The sequence below is a fragment of the Giraffa tippelskirchi genome, chromosome 10, assembly GCF_054371585.1.
Source record: "Giraffa tippelskirchi isolate mGirTip1 chromosome 10, T2T-mGirTip1v1.2.pri, whole genome shotgun sequence".
In the NCBI taxonomy this organism is placed as follows: Eukaryota; Metazoa; Chordata; class Mammalia; order Artiodactyla; family Giraffidae; genus Giraffa; species Giraffa tippelskirchi.
In genome coordinates, this window is record NC_137284.1 from 128,001,824 (window position 1) to 128,025,762 (window position 23,939).

At 34.9% G+C, this 23,939-nt stretch overlaps 1 long non-coding RNA gene across 3 annotated transcripts in view; it reads left to right on the top strand.

Moving 5' to 3' along the window:
* LOC145524698 (uncharacterized) overlaps positions 1-23,939 on the top strand; it is a 472,194-nt gene that overhangs the window by 264,345 nt on the left and 183,910 nt on the right. For all 3 annotated transcript variants that reach the window (XR_014067768.1, XR_014067767.1, XR_014067766.1), the window contains one exon: positions 16,407-16,502. This is a non-coding gene — a long non-coding RNA (uncharacterized LOC145524698). The remainder of the gene's footprint in view (positions 1-16,406; positions 16,503-23,939) is intronic.

Consider the following 23,939-nt stretch of genomic DNA (forward strand, 5'->3'; position numbering starts at 1 on the left):
TATGGCCATGGCTTTTTTTTTTTCCTGAAAGTTTTATTGATCAACATTGTCTTGGTAGCTTAAAAGTGAGCAAACGATTATCAGTAACAGCCTGTAGAGTTAAATGAAAAAATAAGACAAAGAGGCCCTCTGTGAGTACAAAATGCAGTATTATGCAATATTAAATTGACAGCAGATAGCTACTAACATATGTACAAAATTAAAATTAATAGACTCATGCTCCAAACTGAGAAATGTTCATTTAATTCTTGCTAATGATTCCCTAATGTACAATTTCAGTGCATGATGAGATGTATTTTCATATTCTGTATTTTGCTACTAACTGACTTTCTTGCCTGGTTTAGTTTTTACAAGGAATAATAATGCTCGGAAGAGAAAATTTTAGAGGAAAATGAACCTTTGCACAGAATCACTCAGAAAGATACCATTACAAACTCGCACCCTCTTTCAGGATGATCTGCATATTCACTCAGTTGTTATATGTGAAATGGAATCACCTACTGATACATATTCAAATATAGATAACTGAAAGATTATGAAATGATGCTCACACTTGAAAGAAACTAAATGGACTTTACTTAAATAATTTGTATTACTAGCAGAATTACTAAGATAGTATTTTATGTATGGAGCTATTAATAATTGTTTGGATTCACATCTTAAGTTTTTAAGCAATTCAAGAAATAATATTCAGTACTCTTCCTTTGACCATAAAATATAGCAAAAAACAAAAAGATGAGTGGAATGTAGAACACCTCTTACTGGTCATACAGGGAAAGCAAATATACAATCCATTTATTACAGGAATGTCTTAATAAGACAAATGTAGACTTTAATGCAGGTATCAAATATCCTGTTAGAACTGAGTTACATTCAATACACTCTATCTACCAATTCTATTATTATATCTAATACTTTTTTAAATAGAGAATTTTGGAAAACACAGTAGTAGGAAAATATGCTTTCTTGTACTTCTTGCTATTTTTTTTCTGTAATGTTTTCCCTTTCATTAGACTGCTACTTTGCTGCACATATGTGGTCATGTACATCGACAGTTCTTAACCTTAGAGTAAAAGTAAGATTAAATGAGAATTTTTTTTAAAAATCTACAAATTTGTGGTCCTATCCAAGATCATTTGATTAATTTGGGAAAAAAATGAGCCTAGATATTGATAATAAAAAATTTAAAAAATAGAAGACCAAACAAAAACAAAACTCCAAATTTGACCCTGATAAATAGCCAGATATAAAAGTCACAAATATATAGGACTAATGTTGACTGCAATTATTAGTCTATTTATCATTTTAAATAAAATCATATTAAATTTGACTTTGTTACATAGCAAATATTATCATCCCATTGTCATTAAATAAAAAAGAGAAAAAAGGTGAAAAAACTATTTACAATAGTGAAAACATGGAAGCAATCCAAGTATCCATCAACAGATGAAAGATTAAAAAAATAGGGGGAATATTATTCAGCTATAAAAAGAAAAGAATATTTTGTCATTTGTGAAAACATGGATGAACCTTGAGGGCAATATGCTAAGTAAAGTAATTCAGACATAGAAAGATAAAAATATGTACCTAGTATACTTGAAGCCTAAAAAATCTGATCTCATAGGAGCAGAGAGTAGATTGTTGATCGTGGAAGGATGAGGGGGAAGTAGGTGAAGCTGGTCAAAGAGAACTAATGTCTAGTTATGAGTTCTGGGGACCTAATGTACAGCATGATGACTCTTAACAGTTATCTGTTAACTAACGTTATCATGGTAAACATTTGACCATCTATCTATCTAAAATCATCATGTGTACACCTTGAATTTATATTACACCTTGAACTATATCTCAGTTATAATCAGTGAAACTGTAAATGAATAATTTTTTATAAAACAAATATTTTTTAAAAGAATTAAGCCTTGATAGGATGTAAACAACTGGTTTGCCTGCTTTTTTTTCCAACGTGGATACCAGAATCTTTATTTTGTTGTGGTAATTTTATTTTTAACTTAGTGGTTTTACTATTAACTTGGAGTTTGCTAAATCTGAAAAACTGTGTTTTAATGTATGATCCACAATGAGAAATGATGACTATATTAGATAAGTATACGTGCAAGAACACTGAATTCTATGTAATTTATCACTGAATAAATTCAGTGATATTAATTTCCTTATCACTGAATATCTGGCAAATAAATAAAGGCAGTTTAGTTATATTTTTTACTCTTACAACAACAAGAGGAATTCCCAGATGTATAGTGCCCACTATACCCAAAATTGCTTTTAATTCAGTAAAAAAAATATCTCTTTTAAGATACAGGATAGTCTTATGATCTGAGTGCTATTATTATTTCCATTTCTTAGAGAAGGAAGTTTCCACAGTTGTTAAGTAGTCAACCTTGGATTAGAAGCCCACTAGTCTGGATTCAGGGTCATTATTTATATGCTCCATGTTGTTATGCCTTGGGTTTAATATTTATTTTAAATGTATGTGGTCTCTGTAATAATCCTGTGTTATGGAAAAGAAACCAAGATTCAGGGAAATTAAGTAATTTTCCTAAAGTGAGCAGCTAATAGGTGTCAGAATTGAGACAGTGTATCAGTTCAGTTCAGTTCAGTCGCTCAGTCGTGTCCGACTCTTTGCGACCCCATGAATTGCAGCACGCCAGGCCTCTCTGTCTATCACCAACTCCCGGAGTCTACCCAAACCCATGTTCATCGAGTCGGTGATGCCATCCAACCATCTCATCCTCTGTCATCCCCTTCTCCTCCTGCCCCCAATCCTACCCAGCATTAGGGTCTTTTCCAATGAGTCAACCCTTCGCATGAGGTGGCCAAAGTATTGGAGCTTCAGCTTCAACATCAGACCTTCCAATGAACACCCAGGACTGATCTCCTTTAGGATGGACTGGTTAGATCTTCTTGCAGTCCAAGGTACTCTCAAGAGTCTTCTCCAACACCACAGTTCAAAAGCATCAATTCTGCGGCGCTCAGCTTTCTTCACCGTCCAACTCTCACATCCATACATGACCACTGGAAAAACCATAGCCTTGACTAGACGGACTTTTGTTGGCAAAGTAATGTCTCTGCTTTTAAACATGCTATCTAGGTTGGCCATAACCTTCCTTCCAAGGAGTAAACGTCTTTTAATTTCATGGCTGCAGTCACCATCAGCAATGATTCTGGAGCCCAAAAAAGTGAAGTCTGACACTGTTTCCACTGTTTCCCCATCTATTTCCCATGGAATGATGGGACCAGATGCCATGATCTTAGTTTTCTGAACGTTGAGCTTTTTTTTTTTTTGATAGAAGGAAATTTTTATTTCAGATCAAATATCAAACATCAGAAATGATAAATATCTGAATAAATATGGGTCTATTTTCTCCAAGTGTTGTAAAATACATGACTTTTTTTTTTTTTTTTTAGGGTCATCAAGTTGTTATTTTTTTTTTTTAATAAATTTATTTATTTTAGTTGGGGGCTAATTACTTTACAATATTGTAGTAGTTTTTGCCATACATTGACATGAATCAGCCATGAGTTTACATGTGTTCCCCTTCCTGGACACCCCACCCACCTCCCTCCCCATCCCATCCCTCTGGGTCATCCCATTGCCCCGGCCCTGAGCCTTATATGGAGAACAGTGTGGAGATTCCTTAAAAAACTGGGAATAGAACTGCCATATGATCCAGCAATCCCACTGCTGGGCATACACACCGAAGAAACCAGAATTGAAAGAGACGCGTGTACCCCAATGTTCATCGCAGCACTGTTTACAATAGCCAGGACATGGAAGCAACCTAGATGTCCATCAGCAGACGAATGGATAAGGAAGCTGTGGTACATATACACAATGGAATATTACTCAGCCATTAAAAAAAATACATTTGAATCGGTTCTACTGAGATGGATGAAACTGGAGCCCATTATACAGAGTGAAGTAAGCCAGAAAGAAAAACAACAATACAGTATACTAATGCATATATATGGAATTTGAAAGATGGTAACGATAACCCTATATGTGAGACAGAATAAGAGACACAGATGCATGGAACAATTTTATGGACTCTGAGGGAGAAGGTGAGGGTGGGACGTTCTGGGAGAATAGCATTGAAACATGTATATTATCATATGTGAAACAGAACACCATTCCGTGTTCGATGCATGAACGTTGAGCTTTAAGCCAACTTTTTCACTCTCCTCCTTCACCTTCATCAAGAGGCTCTTTAGTTCTTCTTCACTTTCTGCCGTAAGGGTGGTGTCATCCGCATATCTGAGGTTATTGATATTTCTCCCGGCAATCTTGATTCCAGCTTGTGTTTCTTCCAACCCAGCGTTTCTCATGATGTACTCTGCATATAAGTTAAATAAGCAGGGTGACAATACACAGCCTTGACGTGCTCCTTTTCCTATTTGGAACCAGTCTGTTGTTCCATGTCCAGTTCTAACTGTTGCTTCCTGACCTGCATAGCTTTCAATATGTAGATATTCATATATTGGCCTATTTTATATATATGAAACTATATTATATTGACTTGATTTATATATAATTATTATATAGCTCATATTAAATGTATCTTATGTTGTATAGAAAGCATTGCTTTTGCTTATTGTTTCCATATTTTTGAAATAATTTGACAAAATATCAAAGAAAAAGGGAGTTGAGTTCCTTTTCCATAAAAGCCACTTGTTTTATTACATCATCCAGAATTAATTTTGATCATGGGGTCAAAATAGAATTCTGGACAGATAAAATTTTCATTTCAACAGTGTGTCTTTATTCTTTTTGAGATGTTTTATTTGGAGAATGTGAGGACTGCAAATTATAGTTTATTATGGCAACTCACTCCAGTCCTCTTGCCTGGAAGATCCCATGGACGGAGGAGCCTGGTGGGCTACAGTCCATGGGATCTCAACGAGTCAGACACGACTGAGCGCCTTCACTTTCACTTTTCACTTTCATACATTGGAGAAGGAAATGGCAACCCACTCCAGTGTTCTTGCCGGGAGAATCCCAGGGACAGAGGAACCTGGTGGGCTGCCGTCTATTGGGTCTCCCAGAGTCGGAGAGTGACAACAACTGAAGTGACTTAGCAGCAGCAGTAGCAGCAGCATCAACTATAAATAATAAAATTGCAGGCAGTATGCTAAACTACTTGGGCATCTTCTCTAGAGCCCATTTTGACCACATAAGGTACATTTTATGAGGCAGACAAAAACAGTATCTGTAGCCACATTTCCTGCCCACCCACCTCAAGCAGCAGAATCTCTCTTTTTCTCTTGCTCACTTGCTCTTTTTCTCACTTTATTTCTCCTCCCTCCTCTTACCTCCTCTCCTTCCCGCTCCCTTCTCACCCTCCTTCTTTTTTTCCTTAATTATACTCCTAAAAGACAGCCTTTATCTTCCATTCTTAAGCTCTGATTTCTGGACATTTTTGTTTTAAAGGTTCAGTGGGTAATTTCAACTTATGTCAAGATGGAACATTTGAGAAACTTTGTAAAATTAGTTCAATAAATGAATAGGGTAACAGTGACCACATAATAGTCATGGCATGTCTGTTCCTCGAAACCTTTGAAGCCATCTTCCATGATTAGCCAAGGTGAATTTTTGTCAAATTTAGGGATTTTTTTTTTCTTAGTTAAAACCATTGGTCCATCTTCACTGTCTTCAAGATAATATCATAACTCTTTAAAATAGCAGTGTTGTCTATTGTCAGTGCTTCTTAGCTTGAGTTGGTATCACTCTTCTGGCATATGTTTGCAAAAGTGGGGTCATTTTTTGATGTCACAGCATCTAAGGGAAGATAATGGCATTTAGTACTTAGAAGTCAAGATTGTTAACATTCCCATGAACAGTACACAAGAGTCTGAATTCTCCATATCCTCACCAACATTTGTGATTTTATTTTTAATTTTTTGATAATGGTTATTCTAACAGGTATGAGGTGATAACTTACAGTGTTTTTGATTTACATTCCCCTGATTATTAGTAATGTTGAACATCTTTTCATATACCTGTTGGCCATCTGTATGTCTTCATGTAAACATTTCTGTTCAAACCCTTTTGCCCATTTTTTAGTCAGTTTATTTAATTCTTACTGTTTTATTACAGTAAGTTATAGAAATTCTTTATCTATTTTGAATATTAACCTCTAATAATATATATGGTTTACTGATATTCTCTCCCATTCTATAGGTTGCCTTTTCACCATTTATTATTTCCTTTGCTGCATAGAATATTTTTGTTTAACATACTTGTTTATATGTCTATTTTTGTCTTTGTTGCCTATGCTTTTTGGTGCAGCTGCTTTGGAAAATAGCATAGAACTCTCTCAAAAAATAAAAAATGCAATTACCATATGTTCCAATAGTCCCATATCTAGGCATTTATCCAAAAGTGGAGATCCGGAAGAAATATTTGCATTACCATGTTCATTGCAGCATTATTCACAATAGCCAAAAGTAGAAACAACTTCAAATGTCCATCAATGGATGAATTGATAAGGAAAATGTTATATATATTTATATATGTATATATATTTGCATATATATTTTCACTATATATGTATATATTATTCAGCTTTAAAAAAAGAAGAAATTCTGTCATATGCTAACATGAATGAACCTGGAGAGCATTATGCTAAGTGAAATTACCCAGTCAGAGAAGGACAAATACTGCATGCTCCTTCTTTATATGAGGTATCTAAAGTAATACTAATAAAACTCACAGAAGCAGAGTAGAATGGTGCTTGCCAGGGACTGGGTGGGAAGGGGGAAAAGAGAAGTTGCTATTCAATGGATAAAAATGTTCATTCATGCAAGAATAAATTCTAGATATCTGCTCTACAATATTAAGTTTATAATTTCCAGTACTGTACACTTAGAAATACATTACAATGGTGAATCTCATGTTTTCTTTTTTACCACAATAAAAAGGCAAGTATGTTAAATGTGTGGGAAAATCTCATACACTGGAAATGTATCCTCACTAAATGCCAATTGTATCAACATTGGGAAACACTGTGCAGTGAAGTATAGAGAAGTATATATATGGGATAGATATAGATAATTTAGTATAAATTAATGTAACATAATGAGGTAAGAATTGGACATGAAAAAAAGAGAGGGTAGAGAAATAGTAAGGGGAACACTCTAAAATTTTGGTAATGTCAAAGAGCCCATGTGCTTCAATTTAAAGGATAGGTCCTGTCAAGTGCTTGAAAGAGGTTATAGACATATGCAAGATTCAAAGAAGTCCACTTGATTTATTGATTACAAAATGCCTTGCACAGAGTAAATAATTGAAACATTTGTCAAGTTGACTTTCACTAGCAAACCTAGAGGGCCATTGTATGACAATAAAAGCTCAACTATGAAGTTAAGGATTAAAACAAATACTGATTCAAGAATTTGGTGATGAGAATATTTTGAAACAGTGGGTGGTGACTTAAGAAAGTGAATTGATATGAGGTAATGCATTATTGTTTACTAAGGTTTGGATTTAAAGTTATAAATCTTCAGTTAACAAATATATGTGGAGGCCCTATCTGTTGCAGGCTCTGTGCAATGCTGTGTATAACAGGCACATTTGTAAGGAGACACACATACATACACAGAAACATGTATGCTCAGGCCTCCATGGAAGTGCCTTCTCATTTATCTTTCAAATCCAGAAAGCATCACATTGAAAACTATCTGCTATAGTTCTATGAATACTACAGCACTTTTGGCAATGTAATTTGCCCTCCAGAAATTGCACCTGCCTTCTAGCAACAGTGTTTACAGGATTGATAGAAAAGCAAAAATACACTGCCTTTTTATATCCCCTGTTTTCTCATTAATGGGCCCCCCCAGTCCTAAAATAAATGTCAGATAATCTTAGATGAATAACTTATCCCTTAGAGGATAAGATGGAGATCTAAAACTATAAAAAAAATTTTTTTTGTTAACACATCCCTAATTATTTAACATATGTATGTTGCATTACTTCATGAGACCTATAAAACAAACCCAATAAACACTCATAAATGATACAACATCATTACAAGAAAAAATTCAATATATATTTATTGTCTCATGCCCTGTGCCAAGTGCAGTATATACAAAGATGGGAGAAACAAAGGAGGTTCCTGCTGTCACACAGCTTTTGCTTGTATTGCAAAAAAACACATTCAACAGCAAAATTCAGTTTGTGAAGCCTTAGTAAATTCCTGTGAACAAATATAGTCTTTCTTATGATGTGCAGGTATTCATGTGTACCTCTATTAAAATCTTTAATAATCTGACTTGCTGTTGGTGTACTTATATGTCACTTTTCCCTCAGAGACTGTCTGCTATTGGATGGCTGAACATGTACATCCAAAAAATTGATAAATGTTATTTGGAATTCAATAAAATTTACATATTTTATTGTATGGAAAACTACATTTTATTTCTAATTAATTAATCACTAAAAGGCCGGTGAGTTTGGACCTCAGAAATATCCTAAACTCTAATAAAAAGCTTCCTTGTAAGTATTCAAGGCAATAGATTTGTACATCAATGTTTTTGTTTTTGCTATATTGCAATTTTATATTTTTGCCCAAACACAAAGAAATAAAGACCTAAATAAAACTTTTTCTTGTACTGGGTTAATCAAAAATAAGTAGGATAAAGTAAATATTTTTTTTAAAAAAAGGACATATGTATATCAATGGCTGATTCATGTTGATGTATGGCAGAGACCAATACAATATCGTAAAGCAATATCCTCTAATTAAAAATAAATTTTAAACAAGTGAGTAGGAGACTGTTGAATTCTCATAGCATTAGTTGTTGGGAAAATTGTCCCAAAAAAGTTGAATATATGAGTGACTCATATTTAAAGATCAGGCTTATATAGTGGTAAATATCACCCTTAGTCAGTGCCCATCAAACAATATGTTTACTCTTGAGGGATCTAATGATAGAATCTTGTCACTAACAAATCACAGCCCTTCTCAGAAAGGGAATATACATAGTTTCTAATAATTCAGCTCTGTCCTACAACACTGCCTGAAAATAAGTTTATGCATTGGGTTATAGGATTATATGTGTAGTACAAGTAGTCATGTATGGATATGAGAGTTGGACCATAAATGAAGGCTGAGCCCTGAAGAATTGATGCTTTCGAACTGTGGTGCTGGCAAAGACTCTTGAGAGTTCCTTGGACTGCAAAGAGATCAAACCAGTCAATCCTAAAGGACATCAACCCTGAATATTCACTGGAAGGACTGCTGCTGAAGCTGAAGCTCCAATAATTTGGCCACCTGATGTGAAGAGCTGACTCATTGGAAAAGATCCAGATGCTGGGAAAGATTGAAGGCAAAAAGAGAAGAGGGCAGCTGAGGATGAGATGGTTAGATAGCATCACCAACTTAATGGACCTGAATTTGGGCAGACTCTAGGAGATAGTGAAGGACAGGGGCACATGGTGTGCTGCAATTTGTGGGGTCACAGAGTCAGACACGACTTAGTGACTGAACAAGAACAAGGTGGTTTGACTATTTTATTTATTGTTCTGATGCAGAATTTTCAGCCCCAGCAGCATAGTCATATGAATGTAGGGTCATTTTGATTAGGTAGATTTAACAGTTTGTTAAATGGATTTCTATTTTCTCAGTGTTGACAATGGCTCCAGTAATGGAGAATAAAGCAATAGACTGCAAGGAATTCCACACTATTAAGTGAGACAGGAGTCTATCTCATCCATTAAGGACCTATAAAAGAGACAATCAAAATTGGTTCTATTGGATTAATCACCACTTCCAGCTTATATAAAAACCTGGAGTGTGTTCTGTGGATATAATTTTTAATATGCTAGATTCTTCTCCTCCAAGGAGCAATGGAATGATAGTCCCTCCTTTCTCAATTCAAAGAAGTACTTCCAGGGACATATTCATAAAGTTTGACGTGTACTCAGGAATTTGAGGAATAAAGTTTTTCATGTTTGACTCAGATATAAATGGATATAAAAGGCCAGAAGCTATGGCTGGATCTACCTTTGTGGGTAGGTAGAACACAAGGAAGTGCTTGCAAGTTGCCTTTTTATTCATTGAGAAATGAATAAAATTACTTAATTAATTCAGAAGCAGGAAAGGAGGAATCCAAAGTGAGGATATAAATGTTTCTTGGTAGGACGAATAAAAATAGGAGCTGTGCTTGCACTCTACTGAGTCCAACATGAGCTTTCCCGAGTGCTCAGTGGTAAAGAATCCTCCTGCAATGCAGGAGGTGCAGGAGACGTGGGTTCCATCCCTGGGTCGGGAAGATTCCCTGGAGGAGGAAATGGCAACTCACTCCAGTATCTTACCTGAAAAATTCCATGGACAGAAAAGCCTGACGGGCTACAGTCCATGGGGTCCCAAAGAGTCAAACATGACTGAACATGCACACACGAGTACAACTTATGTAATAAAGTTCTTTTACAACTTAGGACATCAAAGTTGATCACTTTTCCAGAGGATACAATTCACCATAGTTATCAGAATTTGAGTGTTTATAATCATGCAGATATTGTCTTACTTTTCTCATTTTATGTTAGATCTTTGAAATCAAAATAGAGAATTGAGTTGAACATTTGACATATTTGGCTAAACTACATATTTTTCAAAACTACACAGACAAAAATGATGATGATTTAACTCAAATTATAATAAATAAAGCATAATATGGAGAATTGCTAAGTAGCAAGAAGTAATTAACTACAATGGACCACAAAGAATCCAGAAATACCGGCAGCATCTACTATCTTCAGGGCTGAGGCACAGCACCTGAGGAAGGAAGAAATTTGCAAGATCCCCTTCCCCAGCTGCCAACCAGGCCTCATCACAGAAGGTGCCACCCTGTCCCTGGATGGTAAAGAAGTTTACAGAGGTGCCATGAGAAAAAATTGACAAGCAGGAGTTCCTGTGGGGCATCTGACAACTCAACTTGCATGATACTCATAAGGAAGATGCTTCTGGAATCTGCTGAAGTGAGTCCCACTGATTTGCAGCTGGAACTTGGTAGAAGAAAGCAAGCACTCCAGGATCAAGTCCCTTTCTCCTCTAGTGTCCCTCTGGCGCCATCTACTGACAAAACTTAAAATTGTGCCAGCTTACAAAGGAGAACGATTTCCAGAATTCATAAAGACAAAGAAAAATGAATTTGGAGCTTAGAGGTAAAAAGTGATAACTAGCATGCCAAATGTATAAAATCTGGAAGAACTATAGATGGATATATAGGTAGATATGTAGAGATTCTATTTTGACATATGGGAAATAGTGAAAATATTATATAATGTTAAAAATGATCTATTATTTAGTACAGACAATAGCACAGTGTGAATATTATTTTGGCAATCTTAAAATAAGTGAGAACTTGAGGAATATCACATCAGTGAGATTTTCTATGAAATAAAATTAAAGATGTACATCATTAGGAAAAAATAGAATATAGCAGGCTATACATATGACTGGGAAAGTAAAAATCTTTTAGACTGTGTCAGGAATCTCCAACTCTAACTCACTAAGTTAATGAAAATGAATATAACAACCAATATGTTCTCTACAAAAATTGTTTTTTTCTAAGACTGTGTCTGAAAACATAGGTTCGGTATAATTCTCTGTAAAAAGTCTCTTTTAAATAGATGCTATTAAATTCTAAGTTTCTTAGAATATGAGGACCCTTGCACTGCTTCTGTGTTCATCTATATCCTATTAATGCAGTAGTTCCAAAAATGTGATCCTGGGACCAGCAACATCAATATCACCTGAGAACTTTCTAGAAAATAGGCCCTCAAGCTCTACCTCAGACCTCCTAAATGGGAAATCTTGATCTTTGGGCCCAGTAATCTGTGTTTCTCGTCTGTCTTTAGGTAATTCTGATGCATGTTAATATTTGAGGGACACTGATGGATTTTGCTAACAATTTTTTCTAACAATGACTCTATATTTAGAACAATCAAAGAACATCTCTTTTCATAGTTTTATTTGAGTATGTTTTATTCTGAGGGTTTTTCTGGAAGGGCTTCCTATTCATTTCTGCCCTCTCTGTTGACTAAACAGATTACGAATATTGCTGTTGTCTAAAGATGGTGTATGTTAAAAGTGACAATAATTTAACCTTCTTCTTTCAGAATAAATTTTTCAGCTTAGATATTTGATGCTCCAGATAGTTTAACTTTTGCCAATTGGAATATTGAAATGTATATAAGGATTAATCAGCTAATCTTACACTGTGGGATGTTAAAATCAAGCATTCATGTGAATTCAGATTTTTGCATTTCTGCAAAAAAATAATTCTCATATATTTAAGAGATTTCTCTATATCTGAGAAGTATCATCTTACTGAATAGCATTTATTTGGTAATCAAATAGATGTAAAATCCTGTAATGACATCAAGTTACTTAAAGTAGGTATTCCTAAACTGGATTCTGTATTCTAGATTGCTTTTCTTTTTCTATAACATTCAATTTTAACTTGAAGCATTTTATACTGTTTGCTAGAAAACTACAAGCATCCAGATAATGTTGCTATTTACTCATGTATACCTCTCAGGCATTATATTCAGAACAAATCTAATGTCATACTGAAGTGTTCAAGAATCTTTGTACACACATAGTATCTGGCTACAGCAAAATACTACTGACTGTACTCTACTGACTGTAGAGGCTTATTTCACTCTACATATTTAGGATTTGAGCAGGATAAGAGATCAAATTGACCCCCAAATCTGAGATGATATATATTATTTTTGGTATTATATATGTTCATTTATATTCATGAAACAAGCTAGACTAAATTTTGTTTACATAGCCTAAATAGTTTGTCTGCTCAGAGGACTCTTCAAACCTGGTCTCCATTTTACTTTGTTTTAACGAGAGATTCTTCTGATCTCTTCCAAAGCAAGGCTAAGGTAAACCTTGATACCTTAAGATTTCCTAAACTCAGTGATCATGTAGACGTTCAATTATAATACCTGCCCTTTCTTATTAGAATGCCAACTTCAAAAAGCATAAACGGTTAAGTGTGAGACATAAGGGAAGGATCAAAAAAGAACAGTGTTCTCAATCTCATCGTATTATCACCCATTTAAGGGAACCAATTAAATAATTCAACAAATACCTCAAGTAAGGATTTATTTCATCCTATGAAACAAATGTTTCTCTTTGTGTATATAACATCTATGCCATGTGCCAGGAAATACGTTTAATGATTTAGAAATGTTGTCTTCTTTAATAACAACTCAATTGTCAAATATTTTATCAATGAGAAAACTGAAGAACAGAAGCATTAAGTAATTTGCCCAAGGTCACAGTAGTGGTAGAAATGAAATATGAACCTCAATCATAAGATTTTAGAGTTCATACTATTTTTTAACAGATTTTGAGGTATAATTGATGTTTAAAAAAACCTGCACATGTTTAATATATGTAATTTGATGAGCATGGACACAAGTATATACCCTTGATACTATCATCACAATCAATGTAATAAACATATCTATTACTTCCAAATGTTTATTTGTGTCTCAACTCATTTTTGTGTTAAGAATGCCTAACATGAAATCTACTCTCTTAATAAATATTTAACTGCAAAGTACTTCATTAACTAAAGGTACTATATTATTCAGCAGATTCTAGAACTTACTCATCTTGGAGTAACTGGAGTTCAACATCAGTTGAACAACGACATCAATTTCCTCCTTTCCCCAATCCCTAGAAACCACCATTTGGTTCTTTGCTTTCGTGAGTTTAACTATTTCAAACACCCCACAAAGTAAAATCGTACAGTCTGTCCTAAGACTGACTGACTTCATGTAGTATAATGTCCTCCATGTTCATCCATGTTGTTGCTAATGGTTAGATTTCATTAATTTTTTTAAAGTTAAATAATATTTCATTGTCCATACTGCCTCTTTGAGAATTAAAGCTGAAGAGATAAATGTTTCTAGAAATAAGATTATGATCAATTAGACCTAGAATCAACTCACAGCTATTGTTGTCATGTAAATTACTCCTATGAAAGTCTTTCACAGAAGGGCCAAATTAGTATGGGATTTCAGCCTGCCTGGTGTTAACATTCATGATTTCTTCTTTTAAATTTTTTTTGCTAAAACATATGGACTTCAGCATATGTTTTAATTTAGACTTACTCCTATGTGGCTAGATTTGTGAGAAGTTATGTTGGTGATATGTCCTGCTAATTTCCCTCAACCTTCATACCTACTTCTATCCCCACCTCAGTACATTTTTTGAGCCAAGTATTTTATCTGAAATTTCTAATATTTAAAATGAAGATCTTAAGTGTAGATATAAGCAGATATTTATAGACTATTTGAATTGTATCTATTTGAATTTGGACAGGGATGTCATTTTGAGATGTGACTGGGTCTTCATGGAGATGAACAGATAGATACAAACACCTGTACTTGTTATGCTATGCTGTGCTATGCTAAGTCGCTTCAGTCGTGTCCAACTCTGTGCTACCCCACAGACGGCAGCTCACCAGGCTCTGCCGTCCCTAGGATTCTCCAGGCAAGAATACTGGAGTGGGTTGCCATTTCTTTCTCCAGTGCATGAAAGGGAAAAGTGAAAGTGAAGTCGCTCAGTCGTGTCCGACTCTTAGCGACCCCATGGACTGTAGCTTACCAGGCTCCTCCGTCCATGGGATTTTCCAGGCAAGAGTACTGGAGTTGTTAGTGACATAGTTATCTATAACTTGTCCTTTAAAAGATGCTTCTATCATTGAAAAGAGAGGAATTGATTAACATCCTTACATTGATAAATTATAAATCTGTACAAAAAAATGAAGTTCTTTATATATTAATAAGGAAAGATTTTCAATAAATATTTTTACATGAAACAAAAAAGGTGCACAAATTTACCTATAGGATGATGCTATGTATGTATCATATGTCCCCTCTATGGGATATAAAAGTGTCTATGATTGTGAGCATGTTGTTGAGATAATACAATATTGATGAGGAACACAGCTTGGAGAAAAAGTTTTATATTTTTTATAAAACTTTTTATATTTTTTGGTTGTTTAATTCATATTAAATGCTTTAGAAATTTAAAATAAAATTTAAAAGTTAAATATATATATATATATATATATATATATACATATATATATATATATATAGGAAAACATCCACCATATGGGGCTTAGCCAACTCAGTGAAGACTGGAAAATGGTTAGTGGGATAAACTTTAGCTCTCAGTGCTGTGATGGGTCTTGCGCCCACACTTGTGATTCTTAGTCTCCCTCTACTACTCTGTATTTTAACTTTTCCTTACTCTTGCTAGCAATTCTGATCTCAATGCCTTATTTTGTGGCACTACTCAGATTTTCAGCCCTTATCAAACTGAAATTGCTGCAGTTAAACAATATTTTCTCAAGAAAATTATATCCAAGTATATCACCTGAGTGTCAAACATACTCCTCTAAGTTTCCATTGTTTACCAAAACTCTTAAATCTTCTTGATAATTAGAGGCAGTCATCTCCACAAAGATGATGACATCTTTTCTTATCTGCGTGTCCCTTGACATGAAATAACTGAAGTGTCCACATGGCAGTCAAAGCCTACAACTCAGTGCTGTTTCCCTTGGTGAGAGGATATCCCCTTTGAACGGGGAGTCCTTAGCACATGTAATCTATAGTTGTGGCATCAGGGAGCACAAAAATCCCCGATTGTGTTTGTGAGCATGATAATAGTTTGTAAATGGTACAGAGGAAGGATGGCAGCTTTCTGTCCCAGGCACTGAGCTCTGGGGTGCCCCCTAGATGTCCTATGGGCTGAGTGCCCACCTGGATGGGTCTCACCTTCCCCCCAAGTCCATAGCAGGGGCCTGTTGACACCTGAGAACTCGGCAAACCAAAGAGAATTTAGCACTGGACAGAGTGCAGTCTTCACAGGAAATGCCATGGGGCCTTATGAGAGGAAAGGAAGTGGGGTCCGAATCTCAGTGAAAGAAATACTGCCTGTGCCCTCAAAAAAAGCACTTTGTCCTTCCATATCTTTGTTGCTGGACACAACCAATCTAGATAGAAGCATTCACCAATTTTATACATAAAATTCTTTAACTCAAGTGTTGGAAAATAGCATTCTATCCTTGTAAATATTCACCTCCATGATGGCGCTACAGCTGTGCCTTCAACAGTTTGTATCATAACTTTTCCTGGCTGGCAGCTGTTGAAATATATGATAATATGATATGGCAAGTATATCTCATGGAGATAGGAACACACCTGCTCTTCTTTGGCCATAATTTGAAACAATATCATGAAGCATTTAATATCTCTGATAATAGTGCTGGCTGAAGTCCTGTAAGTATAAAAGGAAAATCCATATCTAGAATATGTGTATTTTTCTAACAGTGTAATTTGCATGATTTTCTAGGGTGGAAGTGCTCCAATGCATTGGTGTTCTACCAGCTGGACAGACAGGCCTTCAAGGAATTCATGCAGTGGGAGTCAGCTTTGATTTTTGTTGCTGGTAAGTTGCATATTTGGCAGTAGCAGTTTGGAAACTTAGGGCTTTCCTGGTGGCTCAGATGGTAAAGAATCTGCCTGTAACGCAGGAGACCTGGATTTGATCCCTGGGTTGGCAACATCCCCTGGAGGATGGCATGGCAACCCACACCAGTGTTATTGCCTGGAGAATCCCCATGGACAGAGGAGCCTGGTGGGCTACAGTTCATGGTGTCACAAAGCATTGGACACAACTGAGCAACTAAGCACAATTTGGAAACATGGCAAGTTGTTCCTGTATAGCCTCCATCTCATCCATCATGACTACTTCATACCTGAGCCTATTACATCAACATTGGGGTGGTTGAGTTATATTGGCTGAGTGTTTCATCTCCTGGTTACTTTGTATTTGTTCTGTGGTGAGTACACTCTTGTGGGTGCTAGTTATTATGTGATTGAAAGATTTCCACACTTTCTTTCACTCCCATATGCCTGTGATATGCCTCAATTCCAGTCCTTTATATCTTTGATCTTTCACTTTCATTCTTCTTCCTTCCAGGCATTTGATTAGTTGGCCAGTGAATTCACTAATATACCCTATCTCCTTTCATTCAAAATTGATAGTCAAGTACACTGCACAAATATCTGTCCTTTGGGAGTATTTTCTTCACCACTGTCTTTAAAGGATACTTCTGAGTGGGACTTTAGTGCAGCTGTGATGACTTAGTCATGATTCTAGTTGGAATTCTTTCCTTTTCTGTTTGATCATAAGAGATGATCTCAAGGGGCCATAACTGTGTGCAATGAAGGGGGGCCTCATGTGCAATATTGGCGAATGTCCTGGATATCTGAGTGCCCTGCTCATAAAGCTTAAATGTATTCTTCTATTCTATTCATGTGCTATCCTGGATGTGTACTCCCTTTTTATGGTAAAATGTCCTTGAGCCTGCCAAATTTTATGACTCTGTGAGTTTGAGAAAACCCAGTTCATGATGAGGAATGCTTCCTACATTATCCCTTGAATTTCCATGTCAAGAACTCTGTCTCTGTCAGTATCCAGTAATATGCCAGGAAGTGTTTTTCGAAAACTACAGAATTCTCCATTTTGGATAACATGACTTTGTCCAGAAATCTAGTTTCCTGGATTATATTTCTATTTACCGTTTACCCCAGCCAGTCCATTATTTTGCAAGAGTTTAACATCCCAATTTGCACTGCTAAATGTTTGAAAAACTATTTCACTGTCATGCCAGGAGCTATATGTGGTCCATCTACCTCAGGTGATAGAAACATCATTGCCAGCTCATCATTGCCAGCTGGATGATAAGATGATCCAGGCACAAAATCCAATATTACTATTTGCTTTCTTGAACCACTCCACTTCTGGTAACAATTGTCAAAATTTGATTGTCTCAAGATTAGATGGTGATTAATGTTAAATATTTTATTAGGGAGTTTCCAGTATTGACAACCATGGAAGGGAGACAGAGGGAGCAGGTTTGGGCAGAAGTGTTACCAAATAGTCCCAATAAAAGGTACAAATTATCTAGCAAGCTCTTTCAGACTTATGCTAAGTTGAACAAGGGGCCTTACTTTGGTCAGTCACTGAATATAGACTTCTTCTAAAATAGGCATGATTTGAGAAAATCAATTGTTTTTCAACTGAGGCAATTTCCAAAGGGACTAAGGGCTGAGGGTTATCTTCTGGCTGGGGGCAATCTAAGTCCTTCATTCATAAAAGGTGACATGGAAAGCTCAACATAGTGTGTTTATTACAAATGTGTTGGATTTATTTTTTATCTGTAATTTCACGTGCATACTCACACACTACAAAATATAGCAACAACTTTCCTATAGTTTTAGGTCAGATAATTCATTTTGCTAAATATTTTATCTTTTTCTTGGTAGTATAGTTCTACAGACACTGTGCTAGTTCTTTCATTTTCTATCTCTCTTAGAATGAGTTTCTTTTCCTGGTCCATTTATTTACTCGGTCTCGCTTGCTGTTAGAAATTGGTAATTTTAATGTTTCTGGATAGCTTCTTTTCACAATACAAAAGTCTTCTCTAAGTAACTACAAACACTTACAGCTTCCTGCAAATGTGTCTTGTTTATGTACTTTTGGTGCAATTTTACTGAGTCTATTTTTCTGAAATTAGCTGGGTTAGAATGGCTTCTGCCAACATCCAATTCATTTTATCTTTAGCCTATATTTGCTCCTTAAAAGTGTATTCTGTGAGATACTGCAGCTGAATTCAACACATGGAATCTATGTTAAATTTCTTTTCATTTTCTTATATGAATACTTTGGACAAGCGTTGCTTCTTTTGGCAGTCCTTATTAGTATTATGATTTTATTTTGAAATGTGTTTGAGTTTTTATTCTTCTTATCCTTATATTTTTTTGTGTGATTTCTAAGAGGAGAGAGGAAATATGTTCAATTTTCTGATTCATATAAATTCTGGAAACTGACCAATACATATATTAGAATAGGCTCCTTAAAAGTCTCTCTGCAAATGTAACTGAACTTGCAGTGTATTTTTAAAATAGCTTGGGAAAAATTGGCAGCCTTGCACTATTAGGTAGCTCAATGTATTAACCTGACATTTATCCTAGTGTTTCTTTATATCCTTTAAGACAATCATACCTAATACCTAAAGTGTATATTACCATTTTAGATATTGTTTTGCTTTCTATTATATTTCCTAGAAGATTGTTGTTGATATATGGTAATACTATTGATTTTTGTTACCTGAGCTTATATGTGGCATACTTACTGAAAACTCTTGTTATAGGTTAGTACTCTTTATTTTTCTATTAAGTTTTATTTTCCTCCAAATCATGCCTCACTTCTTTCTCTCTTTTTCCTCTGAGATATGTTCATCAATTATGGTTAATCTTGTTGAGATCGGAAAACAATAGGTGTTCTTGTATTCCCCTAATTTTTAAAGGCATTTCATGTACATTTGTCTGTGTTGTTTCCTGTGTATTGTTGGTATATGAACTCTATTAGGTAAGATAATTACTGCTTATTACTAATTCTGAGCATTATTAAGCATTTTGAGATGCTGAAACTTACCAAATGTTTTTTCTACATTAGTTTACAATTTATATCTTAATTCATTAATGGAAAGATGCTTGGAAAAGTTTCTCTTCTTAAAGTTACTTTTGAATTTCTGTGATAAAAACTGTACACATTTAAAAAATACAAAGACAGACTCAATTAGATAGTATAATCATTAAAAATAGTGGCATTTTGATCACAAGGAAAATTAGTTTTCTTTTATCATACCATCTTTATTAATTTTGAAATTAAGCTTATTTAACAAATAAGTAAGGTAGTTATGTTCTTTTTCTAGTAAAACTTTTATAACATAGAGAATTCCTTGATAATTTGATAGAATAACCATGAAGATTGTATGTGGAGAGTTCATGGGTATGGAAGTGGAGAAGCAGTTAAAGGTCTGTAATTAGCATTTCAATTAGTCATGTTGTTTATATATGCTTTGCCAATTCCCTTGTGGCTCAGCTGGTAAAAAATTGCCTGCAATGCAGGAGACCTGGGTTCGATGCCTGGGTTGGGAAGATCCACTGGAGAAGGGAAAGGCTACCCACTCCAGTATTCTGGCCTGGAGAATTCCATGGACTGTATAGTCCATGGGGTCGCAAAGAGTTGGACACGGCTGAGCTACTTGCTGTTTCAATTTTGATATTTTATATTTTCCCAGAAGAACATTTCATTTTGCCCAGGTTGGCAAATATACTGGCTTATAATTGTTTGTGTGTGCACACAAATGTGTACTCAAATGTATGCTCATTATATATACATAATATATATATACCATTTATATACATATATGCTATATTTTACCTAAATTAATTTCATTTTAAAATTTGTACTTTGTTTACTCTTGCCTTCTTTCTTTTATAAAAATCAAGTTCTGCTGGAGATGTTTTTGCTTTATCAGTCTTCTCCCCCCAAAAATCTTTTAGCTATTGCAATTTAATATTACTAATCAGTTTTCCTGCAATACAAAAGATTTCTGTGAGATTTCCTGTTATTCGAGAGATCCTTCAACCTCTCATTGGCTTCTTTTTTTTTTTTAAACAACAAAATATATTGAACTATAATTTATGTACAAAAAGGTGTCTAGGTATGTGAATGAATCTTGACAAACTTATGTACCTCTGTAACCATTCCAGCCTAGCTGTAGAACATTGCTGTCACCCCCAAATTCCCATGTGTCCCATTGCTGTCAGGGCTGCCTCTCCAAACCTCCACTGCGTTTCCAGGGAACTAGTGATATGCTTTCTGTTACTATATATTAATTTTTTTCATTCTGTTGTTGTTCAGTGGGAAAAGAGTTGTTGGCTTCTTTCACTTCTAGGGTACTGGGTGAATGAGACGGAGCTAGGAATAGGAATGCTATGTCTTACAGAAGTTGGCATCTTTTTAGGAACTAATGCCAGGAAAAATTTCAGAAGGTGTTGATGGAGACAGGGAAGGTAGCTATAAAGTCAGAAGGGAGGATGTTTGATGTTACGGTGCTTTTAGCTATTTGTGAAAGACGCTAAACAAATAATGTCTTAATAATTGAGGCTTAGTCTTCTCAGTGCGTAAAATTCTGGCAGACAGGTTTTGCTGGCATAGGTTTAATGGCTAAATGTTGTAATAACTCCAGACCATCATCTTGCATTACTTTAATTTGTGTTGTTGTAGCATTTACATTTAATCCCTATTTAGCACTTACTCCATGCCAGGTTTGTTTGTTGCTTGTTTATTTCTAGTCTTTTACATGTATTCTTCATCATATGAAGTAGGTCTTATTATTTCTCCCACAGAAAACTCTAAAGGAAATAAAATCATTACCAAATTTTTCAAGCAAACTTCACTTTATAGCTCATTGGCCAATGCAAAATATTGCAATATATTTCTTCTCTAGGAATTGGATTTGTCTTCCATGAAATCAAAACATCTTTAACAATATCAGAAAACATTTCAGGGTTTTATTATGAAGTGAAAATGAGGGGTTAGGAATAATAGTCTCTAACACAGAATCTTTGTGGAAGAATTAAACCTTGGAAGGTTTCCATTGAAAGTTTATGACAGGACATAGTGAAAGATAAATTATGTAAATTTATTGGAGCCTGGAGCCACCTAATTGATATCATTAGAATCATCAGGCTTTATATAAACAACAAACAAATAAAATGGTTTCAATAATTTTGTTTTTCTTGTTTTAAGTAGACTGGATACTTTTATGATAAATAAGAACAATAAAGAGAAATAAAACTTGAATCACATTCTGAAATACACAACTTTGTTGTACTGAATTCTGTAATCTTTGAAAATATTCAAGAGGATATAAATTTAAAAAAGTAAACTGTGCTAGAAAAATACAGTGTAATCCAGACAAGAATCAGGTGCATTTCTTGATCATAAGAAAGGTTATTTTTGAAAGGAGGTGTGTAAAATTGATTAAAAGAGCTTTTTCACTGATATTTTAGAATTGTTGGAGAAAAGTTTTAAGAAAATAAATTTAAACTGAATGCTACTGAGTAACAGAGTTAATAGAACTGAAAATGTATTGTAAAATTGGAGAAATCTCCTTGAGGACAGAATTATAGTCTGAATTTCTTCTGTTTCCTAAAACAGTTCCCCTGATGCTGACTGATTGTATAGGAAGTAGATTGCATAGAAAGTAGAATGCAGTGTCTTTTTGTTGATAAAAAGGGGAATACAGATAAATTGCAGCAGTTATTTATTTAAAATAAATGAGTAAATATTTCCCCAAATTTTGATTAATGGATAGATCCTTAGAGAACAGATTCTTTTACCAAGCTGAAGACACCCTGTGGCTTGAAATAAAATATCCAGAATTTGCCTGTCAAATCTATTTAGAAAATTTTTGAGAAAAGAACTTTCAGGTGAAAGATTAATTCAATGTGTCCTATATTATTTCTAACTTTTCAGACAGTATGATTAGCTTATTTTAAAACCTTAAATGTTTATCTATCATTAATAAAATCTATGAAAATTTAAATTGATATATCAGATTTTTTATCTCCATAAAGACTCTAAAATCAATTAGAGTGATTTTAGATACAAAAGTCTGAATCACAAATCATAGACATGTGAAAATATGCAAGGTTATTCCTGAATTTTATGTGAATTGCTGTGCTTCATAATCAGCTGATAATCTTGGTGTTGGAGAAGACTCCTGAGAGTCCCTTGGACTGCAAGGAGATCCAACCAGTCCATCCTAAAGGGGATTAGTCCTGGGTGTTCACTGGAAGGACTGATGTTGAAGCTGAAACTCCAATACTTTGGCCACCTGATTCAAAGAGCTGACTCATTTGAAAAGACCCTGATGCTGGGAAAGATTGAAGACAGGAGGGGAAGGGGACAGCAGAGGATGAAATGGTTGGATGGCATCACTGACTCAATGGACATGAGTTTGGGTGAACTCCAGGAGTTGGTGATGGACAGGGAGGCCTGGCGTGCTGCAGTGCATGGGGTCACAAAGAGTCAAACATGACTGAGCAACTGAACTGAACTGAACTGAACTGAATCTTGGTGAAAATTCAAATGGTCAGAATTTACCATTTGACGTCTTAAATCTTTGGAATGTAGAATAAGAGAAGAGTCAATATTTTTATCAAATTCCCAAGCTGATGTTGATACACAACTGGGTATTTTGTAATCACTGATATAAGTTTATAAGTTTTAACTATAATTTTTAACTAAGTCACATTGCCATAGGTGAAATAGGAGAGGATGAGAAGAACTAAATATTATTATTTGGCTATCATTTATCCCAGAGACACAAAACCAAGTTTTAATACAGTAGAGCCTTAGTACTGTGAGGTTAGCAAACAACTTTTTTAACAGATGGGAAAAAAGCTTTAATACTTGTAGTAAGGAATAGATCTTTAATCAAGAGAGCCCCAATAGTTAAATCTACTTTGAGTTGCGGAGAGGATAATGAGGCCATGTTTTAAGAAGACTTCAATCTTATCATACATTAAGAAAAAAGCATTTATTTCCTTGAATTCATCAGAAAAAAACTTATTGAAAAATATCCTACCCAACATGAATATGAAGTCAGTGTCCATTAAAATAAAAGAGACATTTGGAAGAGAACATTTAGATGGCTCAGTGGAGTGTTTCAGAGGGAGGCTGTTGAAATTATACTTAGATAGATGTCAGCTATAATTTTAGAAAATTAAAATCATCTAAGGCTGTATTCTTAGATGAAAATTACTGTTTTTAGTATCTTAGAGCTTCTCTCATTCTCCATAGATGGTAGACTAAGATTATTCAGTTCTTCTCTTTTTTGGATGGAATGAGTTGATAGTTATGCAAACTTCAATTTGGTGGAGGACCAATGTTTAGGAGAAAAAAAAAATGTCCCATGTCAGTGCTGGGATACCAGATGCTCAGTCATTTTGTCTTGGATCT